Source organism: Oncorhynchus mykiss, chromosome 11, assembly GCF_057628025.1.
Source record: "Oncorhynchus mykiss isolate SJ-2025 chromosome 11, ASM5762802v1, whole genome shotgun sequence".
Lineage (NCBI taxonomy): Eukaryota > Metazoa > Chordata > Actinopteri > Salmoniformes > Salmonidae > Oncorhynchus > Oncorhynchus mykiss.
The window spans coordinates 51,858,509-51,870,785 of NC_143032.1; the positions used below are offsets into that span (position 1 = coordinate 51,858,509).

A 12,277-nucleotide genomic window follows, 5' to 3' on the forward strand; every position below is an offset into this window, starting at 1 on the left:
GTTAAACAGGGCAAACATAGGTACACGGTAAAAAATGAAGCAATTGTGTTTTTTTTACAAGTATCGACTGACAGTGAGTTGATGTAGTTGGGGTACACCACCCCGACACCCATCGCAACGCAACTCCATTGAGATGTATATATGGTGGAGTTGATTTCTCTCAGCTACAATTCACCAAGACGCTGATTCCGAAATTACTAATACCAAGAAACATAAACCTACACCAATATCTTATTGTATCCATTTTCAGATCTAAAGTGAGGGAATGTTAATCTGCATACTAATTATGTCGGAGTTTAAATCTTAGCTGAAAAAATATAAATATACAAATATTTAAAATAAATAAGACAATCTGGTCTCAGAGCATTTCATTTTATTCTGTAGGGAAATCCGAAACACGCCATTAAGTATATTTTACGTTTTGTATGGTATGTATTAATTTGTGATGTCCAACACCCATTTCATATGATATGTTATGAATTACAATTCGTATGATATGTTACAAATTTGCAAAACGTACAATATGTTAGGAATTCTAGCTAATGTTGGCTAACGTTAGGCTAAAGGGTTAAGGTTAGGGGAAGGGTTAGGTTGGCTAAGTAGCTTAAAAGTAGTTGAAAAGTTGCTAATTAGCAACCGTATGACTTATGTAACCATACGAAACATATCATACTAATTTCAGTGTTACAGATTTATTTTGACTATATTACGTCTAGTCTACGACACCAGGCTGAAATAAAGGGACTCACACTTCCTCTCCATCCAGCAGCCGCCTGTAGGTGGTGATCTCCAGCTCCAGGTTCTGCTTAATGCGGAGCAACTGTTCATAGTCGGTCTTGTTGCGTTGCATGCCCAGACAGCTGGGACAGCTCCTCCTCCAGCTGACACAGAGTGGCTTGCAGACGGTCCATCCCCAGAGCATATTTATGGCTGCTCCCTCCCAGGTTCCCCTCCAACACACCCTCCTGCATGGGGACAGACTGGACAGGCCACGGCAGCCAAGTTAGCCTTCTGTGTTTAGCTAGAAGTTGAAGTCGTCACTAACCTATGACGCTAGTGTTATACTCAGAAATGGTAGCAATGTGATAGTTGCTTACTACTACACCACTCATCACTTGAATGCTAATGTTGTACACTGACAGGGCTGCCAAATTGTTGTGGCTTGTTAAACACCTAGCTCATGCACTGACACAGCAATCAAGTAACTGTAGTAAACACCTGGCTCACCACTGTTCAAACTAACATGTTAATATTATGCACACACAGCCAGAAGAGGCCTGTTCAACCTAAAACGTTAATATCAAAATCAAATGAAATTTTAGGCCAGAGTGAAATTCTCATGCTCCAAAGAGAAAACAAGACACTCACAACCAAGGTAACAATCCACGATTCCAACATGGATTGTCTATTCAGGAAAAACAGGGTGATGAAGGAGTCGCTACTAACATACATGGTCGTAGCATGCGTGAAAATATTTCTTTTTCTGGGATTCCTAAGGACACATCCAATAATCCAGAGGGCGCGATCAGAGAATTCATGCAAAGACTGTAAGTAAGATGGCTTTCCACTGAGTACACAGACTTGAGCTCGGAGCGACAAGACCAAGTGTCCCCAACCGATCATCGCAAAATTTGTACACTACCAACAAAAGGAGCTGATCAAAAGCAGGGGAAGGGAGCTTAAAGGGACCAAATTCGGTCTCAATTATCAATTTCCAAGGGAGATAAACGAACATGCCTTTATCATTATGGACAAACTCTTTATAGATGGACACCTATTCCGAGACAGCTCCATAACACCATGGCTGTACTGAATTCTACAGGGACTTCAGGTTATGAAAAAAAGGAATGGGAACTGTAATAATATCTGAACATTATGAAGTGGATATGAACACACACATACTCAATTACTTGCTTGCTTACACATATGGACTTATACATACACACCTGATCTCACTCTCTTCTCTCACTTTTCTCTTCTCTCCCCCTCTGTCGAGAACTGTTTTATAATTTAATGTGTTTATTGTTTGTCTATCTTTTGTATGTATTTTGTCTACAAGTTTATATATGTTTACAACAAGCAAGGGGGAGATATCAGAATAGGGCATTGGTGAATAATAACATATTGTACGGAATACATTTGTCTCTAGAGTAATGCAAGGTCTCTTTCATGATCATGTGACATGTCAATTGCTATGGAAATGCTGGGATGTGTTTTTCAAACATGTTAAAGGTAATTATGATGCAACGTTAATGGTGATACGATATGGATTACAATTATCATCATGAATATTAAGGATATACGCACTACATGTTACACACAGACACTCAACCATGCGAATTGGAAGGGTTATTATTTATTTGGAACATTATAGTTTTACTCTTATACAGTCATCGTACACACTTTCACTAAATCACATCCAATATCATACACATCCCCCTACTCAGATTTAGTACATACATAATATCTTGTCTCAATTTTCTAACAGGTGTGGCATTGGCTCACAGGCAAACAGGCAAGGGAATAAAACAAATACTGCTAGAAGCTATTTCTTGAATTCTAAATATCAGACATTTGAAAGCTCTAGTTTTGACCGTCATGATATCTCTGATGGCAGGACAAGCACTAATTATGGTCAATTTAGACTGAGAATAATATCTAGTTATTGTAAGGGGTGAAATAAGTATAGTCAGTTATAATTGTAATGGTTTAGCAGATTATAAAAAAGAAGATCAGTCTTTACATGGCTAAAAGAAAAGGAATATAACATATACTTACAGGAAACTCACTCTACATCCTTAGATAAAGTTGTGTGGAAAAAGGAATGGGGTGGTGAAATAATTTTCTGTCATGGACAAAGGAACTCAAAAGGTGTGATGATATTAATTAACAAAAATGTCGATCTGAATGTGCAAATAGTCAGGAATGATTGGAAAGTGGATCCTTTGGAAAATGAAAGTGGACGAAAAAGAGATTTTGCTCGTTAATCTATATGGTCCAAATCAGGATGATCCATACTTCTTCGAAAACATTTATACCAACTTATTGAACTTAGAGGCAACAAAGGTTCTAATCATTATGTACCTCAATGGACCGTAACGGTAATCACTCTACAAACTATCATCACTTAAGGAAATCAAACACATTAGAAATAGTAGATATTTGGAGACTAAAAAAACCTGACCTAGTGAGATATACATGGAGGAGACTTAATCAAGCTAGTCGTCTTGACTACTTTCTTGTCTCTTTATCTCATGCATCAAAGGTTAAAAAAGTTTTAATAGGAGACAGAATGCAATCGGATCATCATCTAATTGGCATTCACATAACTCTTATAGATTTTCCACATGGACGGGGATATTGGACATTTAATCCAAGTTTACTGGAGGACAACTTATTTTTAACTAAGACAAAATAATTTATAACTGAATTTTCCCAGTTTAATATAGGTTCAGCAAATCCCCTTATTGTTTGGGATACCTTTAAATGTACCTTCAGGGGTCAATTCAATATTCATCAATAATAAAAAAGCAGTTTCTGGCTAAAGAGACAAGGGAACTCCATGAACTAATAGTACAGGTAGAGAGCAATAAAAACGATACTACAGAGATACAAAATAAGTTAGAGGAAAAACAAAAAAAACTTAAGGAACTTATTCAAGAACGATCTAATGTAATCTATTACAAAAATAAAGCAAACAGGATGGAATATGGAGAAAAATGCACAAAATTCTTCCTGAATTGTGGAGTGCTCACAAATTCATTGTGAGCACTCCACAATCAATTTCAATAGAAAACTTTCAAAAATAGACAAGATCCTGCAACCATGAGAGGTACCTGTCTATTTATGGATAAATTGCCCTGATTAACTTCTTAGTCATATCTCAGATTACTCACTTACTTATGGCGCTGCCTACTGTGATGATTCGTTTTTCAAATTATATGAGCAAAAAATATTTTGCTCTATCTGAGACATTAAACCAGACAAAATAAAAAGTGCATATCTATATAATGAATATAATAATACATATAATGAATATGAATTGGTTGGGTTGAGATTATTAAATATAAAAGCACTAAACCTCTCTCTAAAAGCTTCACTCATTCAAAAGTTTTATTTGAACCCTAAATGGTTCTCAAATAGATTACTAACAAAAGCTCATCCATTGTTTAAAAACTTTTTTCAAAGTATCTCTCTTTTTCAAACAAGAATTGCAAAGGTGGCTACAATTTAAATTTCATCCCCCTGAAAAGATTGAACAAATATTATGGCTGAACCCAAATGTGCTGGTCGATAAAATACCTGTATTTATGGGAAAGATGTTTTAAAATAGTATTTTGATCTTAAATGATATTGTAAATTGGAATGGTAGAGTTATGTCCTTCATGGAGTTATCAGAACTGTACGGGAAGATTTGTTCAATCCAAGAGTACAACCAATTGATTACAGCATTACCCCAAAAATGGAGGAGGCAGGTGGCAGCGGGAGGAGGTAGGGAATTGGTCTGTCTGCCCAGTATGAAGGATCAAAACTGGCGCAGGAATAAAAATAGCCTAAATAGGAAAGTATACCTGTTTCATTTGAGGTCCAGGATATTGACAACTGTGCCATACAGCTTGCAAAAAAGTTGGTAAGTGATTTTTGATGTACCGATTCCATGGTACAGGGTGCATGAGTTGATACACTGCTCAAAAAAATAAAGGGAACACTTAAACAACACAATGTAACTCCAAGTCAATCACACTTCTGTGAAATCAAACTGTCCACTTAGGAAGCAACACTGATTGACAATACATTTCACATGCTGTTGTACAAATGGAATAGACAACAGGTGGAAATTATAGGCAATTAGCAAGACACCCCCAATAAAGGAGTGGTTCTGCAGGTGATCAGCTTCCTGGCTGATGTTTTGGTCACTTTTGAATGCTGGCGGTGCTTTCACTCTAGTGGTAGCATGAGACGGAGTCTACAACCCACACAAGTGGCTAAGGTAGTGCAGCTCATCCAGGATGGCACATCAATGCGAGCTGTGGCAAGAAGGTGTACTGTGTCTGTCAGCATAGTGTCCAGAGCATGGAGACACTACCAGGAGACAGGCCAGTACATCAGGAGACGTGGAGGAGGCCGTAGGAGGGCAACAACCCAGCAGCAGGACCGCTACCTCCGCCTTTGTGCAAGGAGGAGCAGGAGGAGCACTGCCAGAGCCCTGCAAAATGACCTCCAGCAGGCCACAAATGTGCATGTGTCTGCTCAAACAGTCAGAAACAGACTCCATGAGGGTGGAATGACAGCCCGACGTCCACAGGTGGGGGTTGTGCTTACAGCCCAACACTGTGCAGGACGTTTGGCATTTGGCAGAGAACACCAAGATTGGCAAATTCGCCACTGGCGCCCTGTGCTCTTCACAGATGAAAGCAGGTTCACACTGAGCACATGTGACAGACGTGACAGAGTCTGGAGACGCCGTGGAGAAAGTTCTGCTGCCTGCAACATCCTCCAGCATGACCGATTTGGCGGTGGGTCAGTCATGGTGTGGGGTGGCATTTCTTTGGGGGGCCGCACAGCCCTCCATGTGCTCACCAGAGGTAGCCTGACTGCCATTAGGTACCGAGATGAGATCCTCAGACCCCTTGTGAGACCATATGCTGGTGCGGTTGGCCCTGGGTTCCTCCTAATGCAAGACAATGCTAGACCTCATGTGGCTGGAGTGTGTCAGCAGTTCCTGCAAGAGGAAGGCATTGATGCTATGGACTGGCCCGCCCGTTCCCCAGACCTGAAATCAATTGAGCACATCTGGGACATCATGTCTCGCTCCATCCACCAACGCCACGTTGCACCACAGACTGTCCAGGAGTTGGCGGATGCTTTAGTCAGGTCTGGGAGGAGATCCCTCAGGAGACCATCCGCCACCTCATCAGGAGCATGCCCAGGCATTGTAGGGTGGTCATACAGGCACGTGGAGGCCACACACACTACTGAGCCTCATTTTGACTTGTTTTAAGGACATTACATCAAAGTTGGATCAGCCTGTAGTGTGGTTTTCCACTTTAATTTTGAGTGTGACTCCAAATCCAGACCTCCATGGGTTGATAAATTTGATTTCCATTGATAGTTTTTATGTGATTTTGTTGTCAGCACATTCAACTATGTAAAGAAAAAAGTATTTAATAAGAATATTTCATTCATTCAGATCTAGGATGTGTTATTTATTTTTGAGCAGTGTATATAAAACAACGCAAGATTCAAGACTCCATGCTTTTCAGCTAAAATTATTATATAGAATTCTTGCCAGAATTCTTGCCACCAACAAAATGTTGAATATTTGGGGCATAAAGTCATCGAAGCTCGTCTCACCTGGTCTCAGGTTCAGGAATGGCTGAAAATGCATAGCATTGATCTAAAATTGACCCTAGAAATAGTACTGTTAGGAGATCTGGAGAGACTGGGCCAGTCACTTGCTAATATACTAATACTCTTAGTAAAAGTATTTATCTTCAACTCTGTGGATTCTATTCGATTAGTTAGATTGAATTTGTACGATAAACATCATAGCATAGTGAAAGATATGTGTTGCGTAGAAACCCGAAGTGGGTGGCCAGCAGAGATAGATGGGATGGGCTGAGGGAAGCTGAGGGTTGGGATGTGAAATTGGAGACAAGTGGGAGGGGAGTTGCTGTGTGAGAGATTGACCATCATTCTAAGATAAAAGTAAAAAATATTTGTTTTTAAAGTCAAAATAAAACAATAAAAAGTCTGTTTGAATGACATTGAGGGGCAGTGTTTTCCAACTAACGCTGGTTTTCTTGAGGCTGATGCTGTGCAGGTGTTTGTACACATGCATATACACACACTCTCATTCAAATTAACATATACTAGAACACACACATACATGTAGTGACAGACATGCACACAAACATATACAGTTGGCATTGCTGTTAAGATTTTAGTTGTCCTTGATGTCCTTTGTTTTAAATGTATTATTTTGTTTTATTATTGTTTTTGCATTGTTGTTTGCTGTTTTCTTCTGTCTTTTCCTTTTTTTCTCTTTAGTTCATTCGCTTGGTTGTTGGTGCATTGGGAGGTTCTTGGGGGTGGGGAATGGAATTAATTCTTTATTTTTCTTCTTGGGGGGGGGGGGGGGGGGGCTGTGGGAGGGGTCTCGAATGGTTGAGAGACAGCTATTGGGGAACTATGGGGGGGGATCTTGGAGGGTTTGGGTTCACATTTTTTAGCCTGGTGGTAGATTTGTCAACGTGCCCTTGAGCAGGGCATTGACCCTGGATGCTTCTGTGTGTCGCTCTGAATGGGAATCTGTTGGATGACTGGTATGATGTAGTTGTTGAGCGGCTTCACTGCAAGTATATTGTATGTTTCGGATATTCAATAAATATGTATTTTTAAATGCAGTTCAAAAAATAGAGTTAACAAAATATTTACTAAATAAAAAAAAATTCATTAAAAGTAACACAATAAAATTAGAGGCTATATGCAGGGGGTACTGGTACCAAGTAAATGTTTGGGGGTATGGGTTAGTTAGTACATAATTTGTACATGTGAGTAGGGGTAAAGTGACTATGCATATATAATAAACAGCGAGTAGCAGCAATGTAAAAACAAAAGGGAAGAGGCCTTCCTCTGACACTGCCTAGTATATACAGTACCAGTCAAAAGTTTGGACACACCTACTCATTCCAGGGTTTTCCCTTTATTTGTACTATTTTGTACATTGTAGAATAATAGTGAAGACATCAAAACTATGAAATAACACATATGGAATCATGTAGTAACCAAAAAGTGTTACATCTAAATATATTTTATATTTGAGATTATTCAAAGTAGCAACCCTTTGCCTTAATGACAGCTTTGCACATTATTGGCATTCTCTCAACAAGCTTTATGAGGTAGTCACCTGGAATGCATTTCAGTTAACAGGTGTGCCTTGTTAAAAGTTAATTTGTTCGTTTGAGCCATTCAGCTGTGTTGTGACAAGGTAGGGTGGTATACAGAAGATAGCCCTATTTGGTAAAAGACCTTGTCCATATTATGGCAAGAACAGCTCAAATAAGCACAGATAAATGACAGTCCATTATTACTTTAAGACATGAAGGTCAGTCAATCCGGACAATTTCAAGAACTTTGAAAGTTTCTTCAAGTGCAGTCGTAAAACCCATCAAGCGCTATGATGAAACTGGCTCTCATGAGGACTGCCAGAGGAAAAGAAGACCCAGAGTTACCTCTGCTGCAGAGGATAAGTTCATTAGAGTTACCAGCCTCAGAAATTGTAGCCCAAATAAATGAGTTCAAGTAACAGACATCTCAACATCCACTGTTCAGAGGAGACTGCGTGAATCTGGCCTTCATGGTCAAATTGCTGCAAAGAAACCACTACCAAAGGACACCAATAATAAGAAGAGACTTGCTTGGGCCAAGAAACACAAGCAATGGACATTAGACCAGTGGAAATGTTCCTTTGGTCTGGAGTCCAAATTTGAGATTTTTGGTTCCAACCGCTGTGTCTTTGTGAGATGCGGTGTGGGTGAACAGATGATCTCCGCATGTGTATTCCCCACATTAAAGCATGGAGGAGGAGGTGTTATTGGGTGGGGGTGCTTCGCTGGTGACATTGTCTGTGATTCATTTAGAATTCGAGGCACACTTAAAAAGCATGGCTACCACAGCATTCTTCAGCGATACGCCATCCCATCTGGTTTGGGCTTAGTGGGAATGTCATTTGTTTTTCAACAGGACAATGACCAAACACGCCTCGAGGCTGTTTAAGGGCTATTTTACCAAGGGAGTGATGGAGTGCTGCATCAGATGACCTGGCCTCCACACTCCCCCGACCTCAACCAAATTGATATGGTTTGGGATGAGCATAGTGAAGCAGAGTGAAGCAAAAGCAGCCAACAAGTGCTCAGCATGTGGGAACTCCTACAAGACTGCTGGAAAAGCATTCCAGGTGAAGCTGGTTGAGAGAATGCCAAGAGTGTGGAAAGCTGTCATCAAAGGGTGGCAATTTGAAGAATCTCAAATATAAATATGTTTTGATTAGTTTAATATGTGTTATTCCATAGTTTTGATGTCTTCACTATTATTATACAATGTAGAAAATAGTAAAATAAAGACAAACCCTTGAATAAGTAAGTGTTCCTAAACTTTTGACTAGTAGTGTATGTCTGGACAGAAGGGGTGTGTGTCTGGACAGCTAAAGGTTATGTGTTTGGACTGAAAGAGGGCGTGTATGGACAGAAGGGGGCGTTTGGACAGCTGGAGGAGAGCTGCAGTACCTGCTTGCGCAGACTGTCCAGTTCCCCCTCCAGAGCCTGTAGGAAGCGGCATCTCTCGCTGAGCTCGCTCTGAGCACAGTGCAGCGCCTCACAGCTCTCCTTTACCTCCAACTGCACTGACTCCAGTGGCAAAACACACACATTCATCATAAGTGTTTATGCAGTAAACAATCAGGCTGACACTGAAGAAGTATTCCATTGCACCAGCAGTGTTGCGTACACAAAGCAGTCATGAGTACATCTACCCACATACAGTACAATGTACACAAATACAGACAATTTACTGTAGAATACTTCTACTCAGTCTTAAGAGTGATATGCTCCTGAGCTCAGCTGAGATCCTCATCATTACCATGCCAGGCTTCTCACTGACCTTCTTCGAGTACCAGATCTCTGAGTCCTCCTTGTTCTTACGAGCAATGCCCTCATACTGGATCCGCAGCTCAGCCATTATGGCTTCAAGATCTGGGCCCTGGGCCGCATCCACCTCCACCTGCTCGTTGGTCACACAGGCTTTCATGGAGCCCCTTTCCTTCAGGCACACGAGAGCATGGTTGAGGTCAACTCCATTTCAATTCAGGCACCTCAGGAATTCAACTGGAATTACAAGTGAAAATAAACCCAGCCCTGATGGTAAGGTGCATGCGTAGTTGGCCACATTCTGGACACCACGCATGGCTGTCTAAACACACTCTCTGTGCTTGCGTAATGTGTTTGTGTGTAAGTGCACAAGTCTGACCATGGTATCTACAGACAGAAACTACAGAGAGTACAGGGTCATTTTACTCACAATCATATTTCAGTGACATTCAACATGCCTGGGGGAGACAAACTGTACTAAATTGAAATATTTTTACATTTAAAACACAAATACCTCTGTTACAAAAAGCACGATGTGTCTATAATAATAAACATAATTTTAAGGTTAAAAATATGCCTTAGGGAAATACCATATGAATCCTTTTTTTGAGGATGTAATTCATATTTAAGAGCATGTGCAATGGGACAATCCAGAATCCAACTCTGTTTCCTGCAGCGACCCTCCACTGAACCAAAAACTGTTTGACAATGTTTGAGGTGATTAGCTTGATGTGTAAATACTCCTCAGTAATAGGTGGACCTGTTATGACTTGACCTTTGACCCGTGCAGCAGAGCTCTCACCTCATCATGATTCTTCTTGAGGAAGCAGAGGTCCTCCTTCAGGCTGTCCAGATCTCCTCTGAGGGTAGCTATGATTTGGACGTGGTCTGACCTGGCCATCCTCAGAGCAAGACAGTCCCTCTCTACAGACTGGCACAGTGGGGCCTCAGATGAATGGTAACCGAGACATAGACACACTCACATATGTACACAGGCAGGTACACGCGCGCGCGCACACACACACACACACACACACACACACACACACACAACCCTACCTTGGTCAACAGATAAATCGCCACATACTGTGAACATTGCTGCATTCCAACATTTGACTGTATAAAATCAGTACACTGTGAATACTTACAGACCTCGACACAGACTGTACTCTGGTGCCTTTTGACTTGTGCTTCACCTTGCCAACCGCAGATACCTCTGAAACGGATGTCACCTTGATCCTATCTATCATGGCCAGTGTGAACTGATGGCCTCCTTTCTGTCTGAGCGCTGTGGGAACAGGCTCTTTTTTTCTCAGCATGACAGAGAGCTAATTTATCCAAAGTGCAATGCAGTTTAGCACTCCCATGTGAATTTCTCAGACTGGGAGGCAAAAGAATAGCCCCTCTAAGTTGGCACTCACTTGACCCTGAATCCATCGGGGGCCAGCTTGGCATTGTCAATCTCCAGCATGATGCGAGCATTTTCCAGGTTCTTCTTTCTCACCTGAGGAGTAGCAGGGAGGAACATATTTACTTTAAAGTTGGATACTAAAGCACACAGGCACACATATGTAATTGTCCCATCGCAGGAAAGCGAAGACGGATTGAATGTAATTGTGAAAGAAAAATGTTGAGGAGCACAGCAGGGCGCATACATGAGACGTTTATGGAATAGGTCTACACAAATGTAAACAATAATTGTGTGTATTGTAAGCTATAATGGTGCACAGTTACTGACTGGCTGATTACATACATTTATCATCACGGCCATGTGGGCGCTGACCTTCACACCAATGGCGTGAGCTTGGGCCATCATGCCCTCGATATCGTGACCTTTGGGCGTCCGCTCCAGCATCAGTGGTTTGATCTTGAACTCTAGCTCAGCATTGGGTTGCTCCAGGGAGCACACCTTGTTCAAGTAGTTGGACAGCAATGCATGGTTTCGTTGTTGCTTGCGCCCACACCCATGCCATTCAGGGAGGAGAGGGTGCCCAGGACATTGAGCCCATTGCCCACAGAGAGGGAGTGGGTGAGGGACAGGGTGCTGACGGAGGACAGGGAAGACAGGGGCCTTGGAGTGACTTCGGTCACCACCGCTGTTTCTCAGAGACATGCTGGAGAAGGAGCGATGGCAGACAGTAGCTGCTTCAGGAGAAAGTAGAGGCCATGATGTGTTTCTGCTGCGCTGAGGCAGAGTGGTGGAGAGGGTAGAGATGTGTCAATTGTCACTAACTGGCCAAGCTGCAAAACCAGAAGTTCTACAATTTCTCTCGTAAAAATCTGATTTTAAACCTAACCACAACCAACATTACTAACCAGAGTAGAGGATATGAGAATCCTCAGGTGAGCCGGGCTGTGTCACCGATGGACTGGCTCAAAATATCTGTGTACCACCACCAATCAAAATGATCCACTGCTAGAGTGGAATGGAACACCCTAGAGCAGTGTTTCCCCACCTGGTCGTTGAGTACCCCCAAAACCGTACACATTTTTACTGTAACCCTGGACAAGCACACCTGATTCAACTTGTCAACTAATCATGAAGCCCTCAGTGAGTTGAATGAGGTGTGTTTGTCAAGGGCTACAACTTAACTGTTGGGGGTCCCCAATGACTCGGGTTGGGAAATACT

The 12,277-nt window shown here is 41.6% G+C and overlaps 1 pseudogene; it reads right to left on the reverse strand.

Annotated features, from left to right (window-relative positions):
* Positions 1-673: 673 nt before the first annotated feature.
* Positions 674-12,012, reverse strand: LOC149979617 (keratin, type I cytoskeletal 18-like; annotated as a pseudogene).
* Positions 12,013-12,277: the final 265 nt, after the last annotated feature.